This window comes from Astatotilapia calliptera, chromosome 5 (genome assembly GCF_964374335.1).
Source record: "Astatotilapia calliptera chromosome 5, fAstCal68.1, whole genome shotgun sequence".
Lineage (NCBI taxonomy): Eukaryota > Metazoa > Chordata > Actinopteri > Cichliformes > Cichlidae > Astatotilapia > Astatotilapia calliptera.
In genome coordinates this window covers 13,054,096-13,069,505 of record NC_137426.1, presented here as the reverse complement: position 1 = coordinate 13,069,505, position 15,410 = coordinate 13,054,096, and the positions used below count along the sequence as shown (strand labels likewise).

Sequence of the window (15,410 nt, the reverse complement as noted above, 5' to 3'; positions counted from 1 at the left end):
TATAAAGGGAAGGTGTTAAAGTGGGATTCAACAGGTGGAGGCTAATTGTGGGGAAAAGAATAATAACTGTCAATAATTTCTATTGCGAGCTCCAGTAGATTTTCTAAGTGTACAAGCTGTGATCAGTTGACCTGCTGCTCTTTGTGGATGTGCACAACTTAATTCAACCAGATATAAGCAGATATTTCATGAGTTGTCCTGACTGATTTCCATCCTGTACTTTGACAGTATACTTGTCATGGTTGGCTGTGTGGCAGGCGGGCAAGCAGGAGTGGTGGATCCAAAATGCAGGACTCAGACACAGAAGTTCAACTTAAAGCGCAGCTTTATTGCTGGAAACCCTCTTACTAACTAAAGGCATCAAAAGACAAACAAAAACGCTGGTGGACTAAAACACTGAAGCAGAAAACACTGAACTGGAAACAAAACACTGAACTGGAACTGGAAACGCAACACTGACTCAGAGAAACACAGGGACTAAATACACTGGGAAGTAACGAGGAGAATGAGACACAGAAGGAGAGCACAGCTGGGGGAAATTAGAACTGATGAGACAAGCAAAGCAGGACACATTCACATAAGACACGGACCTACAAAGTAAAACAGGAAGGATCACACAGAGACGCGAACTTGACACAGTGGAGACAGCAACTAGGAAACACAGAGACATAAACCATAAGGCAGAGGACTCTAAGAACCGATAGACACGGAGGGGAACTCAAACATGCAGACACAGACTTACACAGAACAGAGGGGACATAGAGAAACATGAAGGGCAAGGGATCGAAACTAGAAACCATAGAAACTCACACCAAGTACAATAATACAAAAAATCACAAAGAACTAAAACGCTGGGTCAGGAGACCCAGGACCCTGACAATACTGTTTATACCGTCTTTTTTCTGGATTGCATAAAGTCAGTGGATCTAAGCATCATCAACAAAATTCATATGAATTTCTACTACAGTTGATGTAACCTAACACTGACGGTTAAACCACAGCCACTGTGCACCAGTCCAACACGCTGTTGTTTGCTTTAAATCCATCACTGTACAGCAAATTAACCTGTTTTTTTCTGCACTTACCTGTAAATGTTTTTCACCCGCTTAAATAAGACAGTTAATCCAGTCTAGTTGTAGCATTTTTCAGTTGGGAAACATGTTTCACAACTAGAAAAACACAATGTCACGTGTACAGACCCAATATCTGATTTTAAAAAAATGAGGACTTACATGAAAGTTTTAAATCGGCACTTTGTCAAACACCACTGAGCAGTCCTTACCTTTAAATCTAACCTCTCATCGTCCTCCTCTGTCTTATCTTTCTCCATCTCTGAGTGACCTTTAGCTAGCAGCACACTGTGTGACAAACTACACACAAACAGTTTGTACCAGTCCTGATTTTTGTTAAGCTCATCAAAATGTTGCATTTGAAATTACCTGCCACTTACTGCTACTCCTTTTATGCTTGCTCATCTTCAGTAGCGCTAGCTAGATGCTGAAATACCACAACCACAACCAGTCATCCCGTTGTTGTGGTACCCCCCCCCCCCCCCAACCCTGAAAAAAAAAACTGCATCTCTGTTATGCAACATCTGGTGATTAATATATCAATAGGATTGCCTTTCATGTGTTACTGTTTAGACTCAAATTGGTTTGATGTTTGGAGGCAGCAGTGACAAAATAATAACTTGACCCACATGTGTTAAAGAAAAGTAACAAGCCTGTTTTAAAAATGTAAGGAGTAGGAAGTATAGATACTTGTTTAAAAATGTAGGGAGTAAAATTAAAAAGTTGTCAGGAAAACTACCCAATATAGTTGGGTAAGTACCAGAATATACCAGAATATTGTACTTAAGTACAGTAATGAAGTATTTGTACTTTGTTACTTCCCACCTCTCATTACAACTAAAGGCACCTATGCTTTCTGGATAAAGGTATCTGCTAAATAGCACTGAGAATGATATAAACTATCCGGTAAGACAGGGAGGACAGCTTCCAGGAACACTGACAGGGAAAACATTAGACATTACCAGTTAACTGTACATCAATACCAGGCTGGATGTGAAGCCTCTCTCTGGTTCAATACTGCACAAACAGGATGATGCGTGCTGTGCTCTCAGTTTTATTCTGCTCATAAAGTGCTCAAGTGTGTATGTGTGTGCACCCTTCCTGTTCTCATGATGTTAATGCTGTTTACTTTGTGTCTGTACATTAATATCATCATATATTCTCACTCTCTTCTCAGATTTATCTCTACCTCTCTGCTCTGTCTTAGTTTGTTAAGTAAACAAACAAAATTATGTCACACAGTTTTTTGTATTTGGCATCTTTGGATGTGTATCATTCATTAATTTTACAGGCATAACTTATATTAACATTTGGTAATCGGAAGGCATCGCATGTAGAAGCAAGTTTTACAAGCTGTCTGCTTTGCTGTTTTTTGCTGCACACATTTTATATCTTCATTAGTCCTCATCAATATTCATGAACCCTGTTTCTAATAGCAGCAGACACCTATCTTCAACTGATAAAAGCTCTGATAAACAAGACTATATATCAGCAGAAAAAATGTAACTAAATTGGTTGCTAAAAGCTAAATGGACTTTATTTTTCTTCCCGAATTCTCTGTTATACTTGTCTTCTGGGCTATGTGAAGAAAACGAATTATCATTAGAGGCTCTGAAACTGAGCCTGATTTGGTCATGTATTTAGCACTTTGATTGTTTACTGTGCTGCAAAGGCATACTAGGAATGAATGTCACGTTGTTTTACATCAGTTTAGTGAAATTAAAAAGATACTGTGAGCATCTGTGTTTGACCAACACACTCTGAAAGCAAAATTTTCTTTTGCAAGTATGCTTTTTTAATATTGTTATTAGATTTTAGGGAGGTTTTCTATTCATCTTCCACATCTGGGTCAAACATAATCACATTTAGGAAGTCAGCTTGATCCACTCCTTCTTCCTGCAATGCTCACACACTCAGTATTATTATCTGAAGTTTTTTCATCTGGTAAGTCTTTTGTTTGTAAAGAGAGCTTCAATGTGTTTTTAACACTGAAAATCTCATGAGGCTAGCCGATGTCCCGAGTTACAAAGGCTCAAAAGCGTTTGTATTAAAATAAAGCAACTTAAAAATTGTAATTTTTTGACCCAATCTTATGTACTTCTGGGACATTGCGGTGCTCATTTTACTACATGAGAATGATTCATGTAGTAAAATGCAGCTGATCCTCAAGCTGACATCTATAAGTGATCAAAGATGCCCTCCAAAGGAAAGTCATCATTATTCAAAAGTTATGTCTTGAAACTCATTTACCGCATCATCAACAGAGCCAGAACAAGATGCCCACCAATCTATCCAGAGAGGGCTCTATTTTTATCATAATAATAATAATAATAATAATAATAATAATAATAATAATAATAATAATAATAAAATCAACCAAATAAACTTTATCATGGAACAGGTTTTAAGATGCTGGTCCCGTGACCTCAAGTGGCCGCAGATGTCTTCATCTTTCTTCATCTTTGTGTTGGTGTTGCCATGAGGTTCTCCAGAAAATATGTTTTCAAGAACATATAAAAGATCTCGTGAAAATAAAGTTGGTTTAAGGGATAGAAAATCCAGAATAAGATAAGTTAATTACATTTGATAAGAATAAAAAGAAGCAAAGGGGTATTAGCAATGAGACACTTTGAAGGATGTCAAGAAATCATTCAGGGTAAATAAAAAAGAGAAGTAGACAAAGTTGGAAAAATAAGATTAGTAAGATGGTAAGAGGAACTATGGTAAATCGGTTAATATATGAGACTGAAACAGTAAACATGTTAAGAAAGGTTGAACTTTTTTAACTGACAGGTGTTAGTGCAGTAGTCTAATCAAAGTCAAAAGGAGATGAACCTGGTCTGAACCTGGTCTTATTTTAGGTGAGAGGGGGCAAGCCTGAGCAGCAACAGAATGACAGCAGTAAGGCAAAGTGACCCAAAACCAGCTGGAGCCAAGATCAGAGATAAACACATTCCTAAGGGCATGCATCCCTGGTCCCTAAGAGAGAAAGAAAGGTAAAGAAGGAAGAGCAACTGAGAGTATGTTGAGGTAAAAGTAAACAATGTAGAAAATGTTTATATCCATAAAAACGGTTAAGTGTTGTGAAGAGGGGAGGAAAATTTAGAGGGGAAAAAAGGAGATTATGAACAAAGACAAAAACGTAAACATTAAATCCACAGGGAGACCAATTTCAAAGCTTGAGAGAGAGCTGAACTGAGAGAGGTAAAGGTTTGAATAAGAGGGAGTTTTTCAAGAGACTGCCCAGTGTAAACTGTTCTTGGATTAGAGAGAGAATGTGTTTATCCCTGAAATCAAGTGAAAAAGAGATTTGTCATTTATTTCAAAGGAGAAAAAAATAAGTGACTTAGAACATTTAATGTGTGGAGCCCAGCCAACTGGATAATGCTTCTATAAGGAGATGCTGATTGACCTGTTGGCTAAACCCGCTACCTGTTAGGTGGCTGGACTACACAGATGGATTGCGTGGCAGAAACACACACGGACGCAGAGTAGTGATGCAAGTCTTTTATATCCACAAGTAAGGGGGAATATTTACAAGGGAAAGGGCTATATACAGTGATAAAATAAAACGTGCCAGGAGAAAAACACCGAGGCGATGAGACGGAGCCGAAGCATACAGGTAGGTAGCAGACACACCGGAGTTACCTGACAACAGGAAAATAAACAGAGTTTATGGCATACCGTTGAAAGCCGCACGTTAAACACAAGTGGACGGAGAGAGAGTTGGAGAGCTTACTTGACCACCTAAACCAAAACCACTGCGGTGATCGCCGCCTGATGGTATGTAGCACTCCGTCGCGGATCCAGAATAGCCAACAGAAAATCCTAGGTAGGCGGGCAGGCGATGGAACAGGCTAAGACAACAAAAGTAGGCAAAACGTGGATCCATTAAAACATACAGCTCCACAGCATAAAATCAACAGATGCAGCCTGTGCTAGCTCGTTACCACTTGTGACAGCGATAATACTCCGACACCAGACGTCCGTGACTCTGCTCCCTAAAAGCGCTCACAGATGACGTCCGATGCGTCGCAGGTGTGTAGGAGTGCCATCAAGCCCCGCCTCGCCTACCTATAACCAAAAGGAAAACAACACCCAAACAGCAACAACAACAATACACCTACGACCACCTCCTAACAGTATCCCCCCCTCAAGGAACGCCACCCGGCGGTCCTCCAGGCTTGTCAGGGTGCCTCCTGTAAAAATCCACAATAAGCGCTGGGTCCACAATGAAGGCCCTCGAGACCCAGGAGCGCTCCTCCGGGCCATACCCCTCCCAGTCCACCAGAAACTGGAAACCTCGGCCACGACGGCGCACATCCAGCAGCCGCCGGACAGAATAGACAGGACCCCCGTCCACCACCCGGGCGGGCGGAGGAGGCTCCACGGGTGGGCACAGCGGGCTGCGAGAGACTGGCTGTAGTTGAGAAACATGGAATGTAGGATGAATCCTCATAGAAGCCGGTAGTTGCAGCCTAACCGACACAGGATTGATGATGCGTTGGACGGTGAAAGGACCCAAGAAGCGAGGAGCAAGCTTCCTGGCCACGCACTTCAACGGAACATTCGCAGAGGACAGCCAAACCTGTTGGCCCACGGTGTATTGAGGCGCAGGCGTCCTCCTCCGATCAGCAGCCCGGCGAGTCTGAGACACGGTCCGGAGCAGCGCCGCCTTGGTCCGGCGCCAAATCCTCCGACTGCGACGTAGATGATCCCGCACGGCCGGAACCGCAATCTCCACCTCCTGAGAAGGAAACAACGGCGGCTGATATCCCAGACAGACCTCAAACGGAGAAAACCCCGTAGCTGACGAGGTGAGAGAGTTATAAGCATACTCAATCCAAGCGAGATGACCACTCCAGGAAGCGGGGTCAGAGGAGGCCACACAGCGCAAGGCGGACTCCAGCTGCTGATTGGCCCTTTCAGTCTGTCCATTAGACTGTGGGTGATAGCCCGAAGAAAGGCTCACCCCCACTCCCAACGCAGTACAAAAAGCCTTCCACACCCGAGAAACAAACTGAGGCCCCCGGTCCGATACAATGTCCAAAGGAAGTCCATGCAACCGAAAAACATGATCCACGAGCACGCGAGCAGTATCCAGGGCAGAAGGAAGTTTAGACAGAGGGACAAAATGCGCCGCCTTGGAGAACCTGTCCACAATGGTGAGGATCACCGAGTGACCAGCGGAACGTGGCAACCCGGTAACAAAGTCCACTGCAATATGTGACCAAGGTCGACCAGGGACAGGCAGGGGATGCAGCAACCCGGGAGGGGCCAGGTGACGGCTCTTATTGCGCGCACAAATGTCACAGGCCAGCACATACTCGCGGGCATCCCTCGCCAAAGCGGGCCACCAAAAGGAGCGCTGCAGCAGAGAAACCGTACGACGCACGCCAGGATGACAAGCAAAACGAGACGCGTGCGCCCAGTGCAAGACACGCGCGCGCACGGCCGCCGGAACAAACAGTCTACCCTGCGGGCCCGAACCCGGGTCTGGATCCTGCCGCTGTGCCTGGCGCACCAAGCTCTCGATCTCCCAAGTCACGGCCCCCACCACGCAAGACGAGGGGATGATCGGAACCACCCCCGTAGACTCAGACGCGGGGGAAAACTGACGGGACAGAGCGTCTGGCTTAACATTGCGAGAACCCGGGCGAAACGAGATCGTAAAATGGAACCGGCTAAAAAACAGCTGCCACCTGGCCTGCCTGGAGTTAAGCCGCTTCGCACTCCGAATATAAGAGAGGTTCCTATGGTCAGTCCAAACCACAAACGGCTGTTCCGCCCCCTCCAACCAGTGACGCCACTCCTCCAAAGCCAGCTTAACCGCCAGCAGCTCACGATTACCCACGTCATAGTTCCGCTCAGCCGGAGAAAACCGCCGCGAAAAAAACGCGCACGGATGGAGACGGCCATCATCGCACGAGCGCTGCGACAACACCGCCCCCGCACCCACCTCAGAAGCATCCACCTCCACCACAAACTGTCTGGCACCATCCGGGTGGGCGAGAACGGGCGCGGAACAAAACAACCCCTTCAACCGAGCAAACGCCTGCTCGGCCTCAGGAGACCAACAGAAAACTCGAGTCGCGGACGTAAGCCGGGTGAGCGGAAGGGTGATCTGACTGAAGTTCTTAATAAAACGGCGATAAAAATTAGCAAACCCCAAAAACCTCTGCAGATGTTTGCGCGAGGAAGGAGTCGGCCAATCAGCAATCGCCTTGATCTTGCCAGGATCCGGCCCCACCCGCCCCTTAGCAAAAACATAGCCCAGGAACGACACAGAACGAGCATGAAACTCGCACTTCTCCGCTTTCACAAAAAGTTTGTTTTCCAGGAGGCGCTGCAAAACGCTGCGCACCTGCTGCACATGGTCCTCCAATGACCGCGAAAAAACAAGGATGTCATCCAAATAAACGAACACACACCGATTCAAAAAGTCCCGAAGCACATCATTGATCAACGCCTGAAACACTGCCGGCGCATTCGTCAGACCAAAAGGCATTACCAAGTATTCGTAATGTCCACGGTGAGTGTTAAAGGCAGTCTTCCACTCATCTCCCTGGCGCATGCGCACCAGATGGTAAGCATTGCGAAGGTCCAGCTTCGTAAAAATGACCGCGTCCTGTAGAGGTTCAAAAGCAGAAGAGATCAGGGGAAGAGGATATTTGTTCTTCACAGTAATGTCATTAAGACCCCGAAAATCAATGCAGGGTCGGAGAGATCCATCTTTCTTGTCCACAAAGAAAAAACCCGCCGCCAACGGCGAAGACGATGGACGAATCAGGCCCGCCTCCAGAGACTCCGTAATATACCTCTCCATAGCTGCCTTCTCAGGACCAGAGAGGTTATACAGCCGGCTGGTGGGCAGAGGAGCCCCAGGTAACAGATCAATGCCACAATCATAAGGGCGATGGGGGGGAAGCGAGAGCGCACAGCGTTTACTGAAAACCGCCCCCAGATCATGATATTGTTCAGGTACAGACGAAAGATCCACCTCCTCAGGCGCCAGTTCAGACGAGCAGACAGGCGAAGGCGGAAGAGCAGACTGTAAACAGTGAGACAAGCAGTGGCTACTCCAACTCTCAATGCGACGGGAGGACCAATCGATATGAGGATTATGACGCTCGAACCACGGATAACCTAAAACGATGGGAGACTCCGGGGAGGAAAAAACAAAAAAACGAAGAACCTCACGATGATTACCAGAAAGAATCAACGAAACCGGTTCAGTCTCATGAGTGACGGAGGGCAGCAACTGACCGGTGAGAGCCACAACAGAGACGGGAACCCGCAAGGGCACAGTCTTAATCCCGAGACGCCTCGTGAGACCGCCGTCAAGAAAATTCTGCTCAGCGCCAGAATCCAAAAGCGCGTTAGTAGAGAAAGCGCCAGACGCGGCATACACCACAGCAGGAAGTTGCATGCGGGGAATTTGAGAAAGAGAGTCAGTGCCACCCACCAGTACCCCCACAGTTACTGGTGGGCACCGCCTTTTGGCCGCAACGGGCAGGCGGACACAAAATGGCCCGACTGGCCACAATACAAACACAACCGCCCCTCGAAACGCCTCCGACGCTCCTCCAGCGTCAGCCGTGTACGACCCAACTGCATAGGCTCCTCAGCGGCGGACGCCGGAGGAGACCGTGCGCGGGCCGGACCGGGAGGAGGAGGACGGAATACCGAGCGCACCACGGCGCGCTCAGCACTTTCAGCACAGACCCGGCCACCCCTCTCCCTCTCACGCTCGCGAAGGCGATTATCGATGCGAATAGCCAGATTAACCAGAGCCTCGAAACTCTCCGGTTCATCGCGAGTGGCGAGTTCATCCTTCATGCGATCGTCCAATCCAATGACGAAAGCCCCGCCCAACGCGTCCTCACCCCACCCCGTCTCCGCAGCTTTAACCCGGAAATCAATAGAAAACTCCGCCACCGACCGGCCCCCTTGGCGGAGCCCGTGCAATTGCCGCGCGGCCTCATCAGAGCGCAGGGGGTGGTGAAAAACAGCCTTAAAATCCCGAACAAACTGCACATACGTGACAGTCTCCACGGGATGCAGAGCGAGATAAGACTCGGCCCAGTCTAAAGCACGATCACGAAGGGCACCGATAACATGAGAAATCTTAACAGCATCATTAGAAAACGCTTGGGGATAACGCTGAAAAAGCAGAGAAACTTGAATCAAAAAACCCCCGCAACGGCCCAACTCTCCCGTGAAAGGCACCAGAGCCGGGGGAGCGGGATCACGAACAGAGCCCACACTCAATGAGGCAGACGGTACGGGCGGGGGAGCAGGAACAGCGGGAGCAGTAGGAGGAACTAGCCGAGCCAAAGTCTCTTGAATGGCCGACAAGGTCTCGTTAACTCGGCCTGCCACTGCTCGGACGCTGCCAACTGCCGAGACAAACTAGACAAAGACTCCTCGTGTTTCTGGAGTAAATCGCCGGACGCGGGACCTGCGTGTTCTGCCGAATCCATCAAAATGGTCGGAGTATTCTGTTAGGTGGCTGGACTACACAGATGGATTGCGTGGCAGAAACACACACGGACGCAGAGTAGTGATGCAAGTCTTTTATATCCACAAGTAAGGGGGAATATTTACAAGGGAAAGGGCTATATACAGTGATAAAATAAAACGTGCCAGGAGAAAAACACCGAGGCGATGAGACGGAGCCGAAGCATACAGGTAGGTAGCAGACACACCGGAGTTACCTGACAACAGGAAAATAAACAGAGTTTATGGCATACCGTTGAAAGCCGCACGTTAAACACAAGTGGACGGAGAGAGAGTTGGAGAGCTTACTTGACCACCTAAACCAAAACCACTGCGGTGATCGCCGCCTGATGGTATGTAGCACTCCGTCGCGGATCCAGAATAGCCAACAGAAAATCCTAGGTAGGCGGGCAGGCGATGGAACAGGCTAAGACAACAAAAGTAGGCAAAACGTGGATCCATTAAAACATACAGCTCCACAGCATAAAATCAACAGATGCAGCCTGTGCTAGCTCGTTACCACTTGTGACAGCGATAATACTCCGACACCAGACGTCCGTGACTCTGCTCCCTAAAAGCGCTCACAGATGACGTCCGATGCGTCGCAGGTGTGTAGGAGTGCCATCAAGCCCCGCCTCGCCTACCTATAACCAAAAGGAAAACAACACCCAAACAGCAACAACAACAATACACCTACGACCACCTCCTAACACTACCAACCAAACAACAATAATGAAGTTATTTGTTAAACAATAAGTAGAGAGCTGTAGAAACTTTTTCTTTTAGTTGTGGATATGTTGCATAAAAATGCATATTATTGTGAAAAACTCTTATTTTACAGTAATATAACCAGTGCCACACTCAAGTCTGACTGCAATAAGTAGCCTATAAAGTTCATGTCAGAAGGAAATTTGCTTAGCATAGCAAGTACTGCTGGTCTTGAAAAAAACAGTTACAAAACACAACTCCATAAAACTCCATAAAATATATATATAAAACTATATATACAAAACTGTAAAATAAAACTACACAAAAGTAATGAAAGCAAGGAAAGCAGTTTCAAAAACTATAAAATTCTATAAAGCCAGTAAAGCCCAAACATTTTTTAACCCTGAACTTATATAACAAGATAAGATAAAAAATTTAAAAAAAGAACTGACCAAGTTATTGTAAGGTTTGTTTATTTGTTGGGTGGGGGTTTACTCCTTTAGGTCCTACAGTCCCAATCAAAGGTTTAAATGGCAAACAATCCTATTTTGCATTAAATTCGTTGCGACATGCTTGATGCAAGTGTTTCCATAAGGTGAGTGGGAACATTTCTCCAAGTAGTGAAGACGGCTGCACGAAGGGCATCTACTGTCTGGAACAGTTGTCCATTTTTGTAAACTTCCCTTGCCATCCATCCCCAAAGGTTCTCAATTGGATTTAGATCAGAGGAACATGCAGGATGGTCCAAAAGAGTGATGGTATTCTCCTGGAAGAAGTCCCTTGTGTACTGTAGCGTTGTCCTGTTGAAAAAACCAGTCATTACCACACAGACGAGGGCCCTAAGTCATGAGGGATGCGCTCTGCAACATCTGGACATAGCCAGCGGGCGTTTGATGCCCCTGCACCTCCTGAAGCTCCATTGTTCCACTGAAGGAAAAAACACCCCAGAACATTATGGCGCCCTCTCCACTGTGGCGTGTGGAAAACATCTCAGGTGGGATCTGCTTGTCATGCCAGTAACGTTGGAAACCATCGGGACCATCAGGGTAAATTTCTTTCTCAGCAGAGAATAAAACTTTCTTTAACCTTTTAATGTCCCATGTTTGGTGCTCTCTTGCAAAGTCCAAACGGTCAGTTCTGTGGTGTTCACGGAGATGAGGCCTTTGAAGACATTTTTTGTTTTTGAAGCCCTTCAGTCTCAGATGCGGTTTGATGGTCATGGAGCTGCAGCAGGCACCAGTAAGGGCCAGTGTCTTAAATGGTTCCGATTTTTACACTTGAACTAAAGTTGTGTTTTTTATTGCCTGTTATGCTCATTTATTTAACCAGTTTCAGTCTAGCCTATCTCATGTGTTAAGTTAAAGAAGTTAAAGAAAAGTTAAAAAGTGAGATAATTATAGAAATTTAGAAATTAGACTAGTTTAATTAGACAAGGGAGGCTCGGTGTACAGCAAAGAGAGAGGAGGCAAAGGAAAAAGCAAAGGCTTATAGTACGTTTTTCATGTATAACAGGATTTCTAAAGAATGGAGAAAGATAATGGGTTTTAAGAGTGAAGGTGATGTGCAGAGCTGTATTAACTACTGAGGAACAAAACTGATAATCAATACCATGAAAATATGGGAAAACGTTTTTGTAGCTAAGTTTAGGAGAAAGGTGATATAGTTAATGCTGAAAAAGAGTACTGCATATGTTTGCTTTGAGAGTGTTGATGAAGAAGAATAGAAAACAAAGTTTATGACAGAATTCAAAGAAAGGGACAGCCTCGATAATCAAACCTGCAGCCTCTCATCCAGTAACTTCACCTCCTCAGCTTTCCTATTCAGGCCTGGAACCATTTTGGGTGCTGTGCCCTGAATTTCTCTCTTTATTTGCCTGGAGATGAGTGTCAAGAGTGAGTTTTGACAAAAGGATATCATCACAAGTGAAAGAGAAGACAAAAAACAGTAGGTAGAGCTAGAGGTAGAGATTTTCACTGAGAGTGAGTAGAATGGACAAGATTAGAAATGAGTATCAATGGATAGCTCAAGTTCAGTGGTTTGAGAACAAAGTTAGAGAGGCAAGGTAGAGATGGTTTGGTCATGCACAGAGGGATAGTGGATATATCTAATATGGAATTCAATATGGATTTCCCAGGAAGATGGAAAATAAGAACAATTCATGCATGTAGTCAAGAAAAACATACATAGGGTTGGTAAGACAAAGGAGGATGCTAGGGATTGGGTGAGATGGTGACCCCTAAAGGGAGCAGTTTTAAGCAGTCTAGCCTATCACATGGGACCAATTTGTGTTTCCACAAATAGGAGCAAAAATGTAATCAAAGTATTGAATACTGTGTCTAAACCAGGGGTCTCAGATTTAAATGAGCTGTGGTTCACTGCTGGCACTGTCATCTCATTGGAGGCCCACTTTAGTGTTCAAGTAGTACAAAAAAACCAACCAAACAAACAAGAAAACACTGACAAATGTTTCCAAAAATGTACTGTACTTTAAAAAAAAAAAATTACAAATATTGTATAGCAAGACAAAACTGCAAATGTGAATGCAATTTTCTCTCTCTCACTCTTAACGCTTTCATTGAACAACCAAATAAACTAATTGCCACTCTCTTTCTGGTTTTATGAGCATAAACAGGAAAAAATGAAATTGGTTCCAAATTTCAAAAATCATCCTTCCTTGTATCATTGTCAGAGTATTGACTGCACATACAAAAAAAAGAATCTGCATTAGTTAAACATTTATCATTTCCCAAGTTTCTTCATCTAAAGAACTTTTCTTCCCCAGAGATCTCATTTTTGTAGGCATGTTTCTTTCTCGAATTATCTGTGCCACTATGTGTGTATATAATTTAATCATACTGCATGAAAACAACATGACACACACCTGCCCTCAGTGCAAATCAAGAAAATGGGGAATGTTTTGCATGCATGGCTAATAGACTCTGGCTAACACAACTCTCTCCAAGAGTGCTCTGCAAAACACAGCCTCTCCCATGGTAACAGATCGACTTTCTGTCTCATGCAGTGCAGCAGTTATTATTTCCATGGCAACATTATCAAAAGTTGCATGGCAACAATCATAAGCATGTCAGCTAGATCTGAACAGTAATGCCTTCTCTGTCCTTTTGTGATTTTCATTTTGTGCTGAGAAAATCATAATATAGCATCTCAGTTCCTGCGTCTTGCCTACTGAATTGACAAAAGTCTCTTTATTTGAGGGCAATAAAAGACTTTTATATGCCAAATTGAGTTGTTTGCATATATAATAACAAGTGACAGAAGAATGACAATGATTGAAGACGCCATGCTTTGTCTTTACATTGCAGATAAGATTTTAATCATAACTTATACTCTTTGTATAGAACATAAATATTATTTAGCCACACAAGATGTCCAAGGGCACATCAGCAGCAAACTTAGCTCTTCTGTAGAAGTGAAGGCATATCATTTAGCACAGTGTAGCAGCGATATTACAGCAGCACATCCTGCTCCTGTGTTGTTTGATCAGTCTTAACACTATCTCTCTTTACCAGCTGCACTTCTTTCCACACATTCAGTTTAGTTTCCTACGGTGCCATCACTGAGTTGAAAAAGTTAGCTAAATGTAGCCTTAGCTTCTACATGATATTTTTTTTTCTAATTTTCAATTTGATGGTACCAGCATATCTAAAACAAAAGTTGGGATGGGGGCAACAAAAGGCTTGTGAAGTAAATGGCAATAACCAGAAAAAAACTATTATTAGCAGATCATCTGTAAAATATCAGTAACATGATATAAAAAGATCATCTTAGAGAAGCAGAGTTGAGACAGGTTGAGGTTAACCGATCAGTAAAAGAAAACCAAAAAACATCTCTGCAAATTATGGAACATTTTCAAAATACGGTCCTCTGTAATTTTATTGAGATAAAGGCACTTAAAAAGAACTGAAGTTTTCTGTATTTCTGTTTTACTACATTGTGTGGTTTTTCCTCCATGCATCAAACTGCAAGGCATTTTTCATGAATCAGCAGATTCATGCATGAATGAAAACACTGGCATAAATCCATAATTAAAGTAATCATTACATGCAGTTTTATATAAACACTGTGAACCAGTTACACTATCAAAATGCTGCCTACACATTAAGTACGTTTTGATAAAATGCAAGGTATCTCATTTACTTGAAATGTTTTTCAGGTTCTGCTGACTTCACAAAATCTTTAACAAGTTGAAAAGAACTAAATGCATATATTTAGATCTGGATTTGTACATTTTATTAAAGAAATGTAAGAATTCAAGGCCAAGAGCTGCTTGCAATGTTCAAGATCGCAATAAAAAATCAAATTTTCTTTAAAGAAATAGCAAAAATGATACAAAGCATAAAAAATGTGTTAAGTTAAAATATGAAATAAATCAATAACTAATAAAAATGCTTTGTTCCTTTAAAACAATCCTGACGCCAGCGGTGGTTGCCTAGCTGTTCATGGCTCACTGACTGAATGCATGACTGTGAACAGAGAAGTAGGCTGAATATTTGACGAGGTCTGCAAAAATGTAGGGACAGGGAAAGGGGGACTTTTGTAATTGAGAAACATTTGTTCTTCACAGAAACTAACTGCCTGCCTTATACATAATGCTAGTGTTTACTGGGAAGTGGTGCATTTATTTTGGTTTAATCCCTCTCGCTGGCCAACGGGATAGTCAGATGACAGGCACTAATCTCTGGACTCCTGGCCTGACTGACTGCCTACTTACTAATAAGGGATTAAAACCTAGCATGCCTCCATCACATAGCAGGCTTTCAACCCAACAAGTGGGGTGAATAGAGATGCTAACGCTGATGAAGTGGAGGAGTCAGATGATGAACTGTGTCAACTGCCTTCCTTCCTTTTATATTCTCAGACCTATGTCTTTGTACATTTTGTGTTCCCTTTGAAATACAGCACCTACTTAAACCATGAACTCACATAATGTTATAAACCAGTGATTTCAGATCTGCTACTCTCTCTAGTAAACCTTAGTTTTCCAACATAGATGCTTCTCCTTATTCTTGATACTCATCATTGGGACCAATGAGACTGGTTGACGAACAATCCATCAGCTAATCATAATTTTTAAAAAGCAAACGTTATGGCCATGTTATGTCCATAGACATC

The 15,410-nt window shown here is 44.0% G+C and overlaps 2 long non-coding RNA genes across 2 annotated transcripts; both read right to left on the bottom strand.

Annotated features, from left to right (window-relative positions):
• Positions 1 to 4,562: 4,562 nt before the first annotated feature.
• On the bottom strand, positions 4,563 to 4,947 carry LOC145428864 (uncharacterized). Its single transcript, XR_013909199.1, has 2 exons — positions 4,810 to 4,947; positions 4,563 to 4,718 (listed from the first exon to the last, which is right to left on the bottom strand). It is a non-coding gene; the product is annotated as an uncharacterized LOC145428864 (long non-coding RNA).
• Positions 4,948 to 9,631: 4,684 nt separating this feature from the next.
• LOC145428863 (uncharacterized) lies at positions 9,632 to 10,231 on the bottom strand. The gene is made up of 3 exons (XR_013909198.1): positions 10,090 to 10,231; positions 9,879 to 9,996; positions 9,632 to 9,787 (listed from the first exon to the last, which is right to left on the bottom strand). It is a non-coding gene; the product is annotated as an uncharacterized LOC145428863 (long non-coding RNA).
• Between the last annotated feature and the right edge of the window lie 5,179 nt (positions 10,232 to 15,410).